Source organism: Ananas comosus, unplaced genomic scaffold (assembly GCF_001540865.1).
Source record: "Ananas comosus cultivar F153 unplaced genomic scaffold, ASM154086v1, whole genome shotgun sequence".
Taxonomy (NCBI): Eukaryota; Viridiplantae; Streptophyta; class Magnoliopsida; order Poales; family Bromeliaceae; genus Ananas; species Ananas comosus.
This window is the reverse complement of record NW_017893554.1, coordinates 15,413-20,492: the sequence shown is the minus strand read 5'-3', so window position 1 is coordinate 20,492 and position 5,080 is coordinate 15,413. Positions and strand designations below refer to the sequence as shown.

Sequence of the window (5,080 nt, the reverse complement as noted above, 5' to 3'; positions counted from 1 at the left end):
CATGGTCGACAATGCAAACATAGACATAGAAGGAAGCTCGATGGCTTCGGATAGCACCCCCACCTCTAGGTGATGCCGCAATGCTAGGAATCCGGTTTCGTGATTTTTGGACGCCATCTCGGCTTTCCAGGCGGAAATAAAGCCAAAACGGTCCTTTTCGCCAATATCTTCGCGTAGCCTAGTCGGATTGTTGAACCGAGGCCACCAACGCGTCAGAAAACCTATCAATTTGGTTTGTATAGGATTAATTTAGATCAAACCCTAACATTTATAAAAAGCCCCTTTTTTGAACCCTAATATGCTATTATAGCAAGAAACCCAACTCCACAACTAGATTCAAGCAAATAGCATGTTAATATCACCTAGGGAGTCATCTAAACCCATTTCTAGAGTATATAAACCTAACCCTAGAAATCCACCATGAGAGCACTATGAGCAAACATGGATTTCATGAGATTTCTTGGTCTCTACAAGCTTCCCTTTCATGTAAGAAGATCAAAACCAAAGATTTAGGGCATAAAACGAAGCCCTAGCCTAGTTCTTATAAGAAACCTCACCTTAGCCGATGAACTCAACAACCTCCACCTTGTAGGGGAGCTCTAAATCCTCCAAAAGCTCCAAAATCTCCTCTAGATCTTCTCCAATCTCTTCCTTTCACCTTGGGGAAGAGCTCCTAGAGAGAGAGAGAGAGAGATGAGAGAGGAGAGGGTATTTTTGGCTGTGAGAGAGAAATGAGGGGAGTGGGACTTTATATAGGCTGTTATAATTGCAACCAAGCCCTCCAGTTTCTTTTATTTGCAGCAGACTCAACCTGCTGTTTCCGGCACTGCGTACTGGTACGCGGGTTGGCGTCACCGGTACGCCCCCTGTTCAACAGCCCAACCCGAGAGCTGCTGTTTCTTGGGTTGCAGCGGGGTACCGGTACGCACCAGGATAGTCATTGGTTAACAACCTTAACAGAGGCAAACTCGAGAGCTACTATTCTCGGGTGCCTGCCTGGTACCGGTACGATTCCAATGCTTAACCAGTTAACAATGCTCCAGACTGCAGTTTTACATTGTTTCGCTCCGATCAATGCTAAAACCCTTTAATCTCTCTTTAAACTCAACTTTAACCCTTCCAATATGGTTGGAATGTTAAATGGACTATGTCCGAACATTCTTCTCGCCACGCTTTGGTCAATTTGACCAAAAGTGGTTTAATACGACGAGGATCCACTTTCTTACATCCTCCCCTCCTTAAAAGAAGTTTTGTCCTCGAAACAAATTCAACTTAAATAAACTCATACCTCAACTCAATTCCTAAAAGAGATGAGGATGTTGCTTCTTCATCAAATCTTCAAGTTCCCACGTGGCTTATCGTGCTACCTATCTCTCAAAAAAAAAAAAATTTATTTACTTGTCTTATTATTATTTTTTTAAATACTAAAAATCTAAAAGAGAATTTTTAAACTCTCGGGTCATGGAAGTGTAGCTTATAAACCCTTATTGAAGATAACATTTTTCTACATTATTTGAATCTCCACGACATTCCATTGCCTTAATATATAGGGCAATTTCGAGGTCCCAGAAATTTCCATAGGAAACTAAAACAACTTACTTGACCAGGAATTTGTGCTCATCTCAAAAGCTTTTCAGACTCCACAATTAACTAACAATAGGATAGGATAGTAACTTTTATTTCAACAATAATAAAAAAAGTTTGTAAAAAGCGAGTTAGATCACACATCTCAATCAAACTCTATCAACATAATAAAATTTCAAACAGACTAGAGAATACTAGTAATAGTGATAGTGGCAGTAGGCAAAACTAACAGACTAGTGGGTCATACAAAAGCCCGCGAAAAACCAAAAGCAGAGGAAGAAGCTGCAAGCGGCGATACAGAAATGCTGGTGGGGATTATTACCGCGCGCTAACAACAACAACAACAATAATAATAATAATAACAATAATAATAATAGTCAACTCATAATAAGCAGCTAATTATTATTATTATATTAACTAAGGAATGATTATGATTATGATTAATTTGTGGGTGATTTTAGGAAGAGGTGGCGATGCAACAGGGCTCCCAAATGAATAGCGGGCGGCGGAGGTGGCTGCAGCGGCGCATGTGGCGGAGCAGGTCGTCCCTGCTGCGCCGCCTGGTTGTGGTGAACAGCATCTTCCGCTCCGTGTCCCCCTCGGCCTCGTCGCGTCCTCCGCCGCGGCCGCACAGCGCTGATGCTGCCACCGCCGCTGCCGCCACAGTCGTGGTGGCGAGGGCCGGCCGCCGAGCGCCGCGGCCATCGCCGCCGCCGCCAACAATTTCCTCGGGTTCTGACTGGCTGCTCGGCGGGACGGTCCCGCCGACGAATTTGTTGATGACGAGAGAGGATCGGTGCACCTTCGCCTGCTGCTGCTGCTGCGGCTGCGTGCTCACCTTCACCTCCACCACCGTCCCCCTCTCCACCACCTCCACTTCCTCCTCCTCCTCCTCCTCCTCCTCCTCGTCTAATTCGTCATCTAATTCTTCCTCTTCGTCCTCCTCGTCGTCTTCGTTGGAGTTCTTGTCTGCCTCGTGATCGGCTATCTCCTCGCCCTGTGTCTCTTCTTCTTCTTCTTCTTCTTGCCGCCTATTGGGAGGAGAATTGGAATGGGGTTGGGCGGCGGTGGCGTTGATGAAGGAGAGGAGGAGGCGGCCGGCGTGGCGACGCCCTGCCCGCCCCCGCACAGTGGTAGTTCACCGCCGCCAGCTGCTGCTCCTGCTGCCTCTGCTCCAGCCGCTTGATCCGCACCACCGCCGCCGCCTCCTCATCGCTCCCGACCTCGTCGACGGTCGTTTCCGTCGAGCTGTGCGACGAAATGTCGAAGTCGACGTCCGACGAGAAAAAGTCGAAGTCGTCGGAGCCGGTCTCGGAGCCGAGGCTCTCCGTGCAGACTTCCAGGCTCTTCTGGCTAAGCAGGCTCGACGACCGCCGCATCAGCGGGTGCACGTACGGTGCCGGAAGCACCTCCTTCTCCTTCTCCTTCTCCTCCTCCTCCTTCGACTTCTCCTTCTCCTTCTGGAATTGAATCAGATTCCAGATGTCGAGCTGCCCCGGCCGATCCTCGTCCTCCTCCTCCTCCTCCTCGTCCTCCTCCTCCTCCCNCCTTCTCCTCCTCCTCCTTCGACTTCTCCTTCTCCTTCTGGAATTGAATCAGATTCCAGATGTCGAACTGCCCCGGCCGATCCTCCTCCTCCTCCTCCTCCTCCTCCCCTTCTCCTTCTTCTTCGACCTTCTCTGCCGCCACCAGAAAATCATCCGGCGCGGCCCAGCTGGGGATGAGCATGGGCCCCACCCCCACCCCCACGCCCACCCCCACCCCTTCTTTCTCTAAAGGAAAGGGTGTTGTAGAGAAAGTCGTGCTGCTGCACACGGCAACCGACATCTTTCCGCGGCGTTCGGAAGTGGAAGGCAGGCGCGTATTAATTTCCTCAGATGACGCTTCACCCTTTACAATCGCTGTTCTCTGGAGAGAAAAATAAGATACACAGAATATAGTGTGTGTGTGAGGAGAGAGCTCAACTTGTTCCAACTTAATTAATTAGTCCCAAAAAAAATTAAAAAAAAAAAAGTGTATTTATAGTTTTTGGAAGGACGGAGGGTAGAAATCCCCTTGAGGTGAAGGGGACTGAAATGAGCATTAAGCATGTATGGCATGCGGTATATTATTATTGTTGTTGTTGTTGTTGTTGTTGTTGTGATGGTAATAATAACAACGTCACACCTTGGAGAATTGAACTTAGACGAGGACAGCATCCAAATCCCAAGAAGCAGTTTTGGCGCCGCGCGAAGGAGATGAGGAGGAGAGGGAAACGAGAGGTGTAGAAAGACAGATAGAGACTTTACAATGAGCGGAGGAGGGGCGATAATAATTAATTAATTGCACAGGTGCTTCTTTCTCGCGCACACACTCTCTCTATCTCTCTTCTTGGGAGGTGGCTTAGTTTGCTGTCGGGGGGGACTTGGAGCTTTCTCTGGAGGATTAATTGAGGAGGATACCCGATAAGCAACGAGGGGAGCATTGGAGGGTATTTGTAGCCCACACCTTCTCCCCCCCCTCCCCACCTAGAACCTCTTTGCCGTCCATGGGTCCCTCCACTACAGTCTCTACACTTTTTTCTTTCTTTCTTTCTTTTTTTTTTTTTAAGTAAAACTTCAAATATTGTATTACCGTGTGATTTCATTTTTTTTTATTTAAACTCTGTGATTTAAAATATATTAATTTAGTATTTCGTGTTTTTATTTTTCTCTTTTTATTATCTCCCCTGCTAATTTTTTTTCGTTAAATCTGTGACAAAGTTAAAAATAAAAAGTACTAAAGTGAATATTCGATAAATCTAAATAGGATATCTGAAGTATTTTATATATAATTTAATGAAATGTTAACATAGGAACTGACGAAAAAAAAAATAAAACAACTACATGATACTAAAAAATCATAAAGTGTTATAGTGAGAAAGCGCGAAGTCATAGGAGTTGTATTTGAAGTTTACTAAAAAAAATTTGAAAGGCCTAGTTACAAAATAGAAAAAAGTTTAAAATGCGCGTGATCATGTAGTTGCTACATAGTAGACTTAATTCCTCCACAAAATGATGGTCTTTGGATAANTTCAAATATTGTATTATTGTGATTTTGTATTTTTTTATTTAAACTCTGTGATTTAAAATATATTAATTTAGTATTTCGTGTTTTTATTTTTTTCTTTTTTTTATCTCCCCTGCTAATTTTTTTCGTTAAATCTGTGACAAAGTTAAAAATAAAAAGTACTAAAGTGAATATTCGATAAATCTAAATAGGGTATAAAAAGTATTTTATATATAATTTAATGAAATGTTAACATAGGAGCTGACGAAAAAAAAATTAAAACTACTACATGATACTAAAAAATCACAAAGTACTATAGTGAGAAAGCGCGAAGTCATAGGAGTTGTATTTGAAGTTTACTAAAAAAAATTTGAAAGGACTAGTTACAAAATAAAAAAAAGTTTAAAATGCGCGTGATCATGTAGTTGCTACACAGTAGACTTAATTCCTCTACAAAATGACGGTCTTT

At 44.0% G+C, this 5,080-nt stretch overlaps 1 pseudogene; it reads right to left on the bottom strand.

Moving 5' to 3' along the window:
- Positions 1 to 1,646: 1,646 nt before the first annotated feature.
- LOC109706295 lies at positions 1,647 to 4,069 on the bottom strand (annotated as a pseudogene).
- Between the last annotated feature and the right edge of the window lie 1,011 nt (positions 4,070 to 5,080).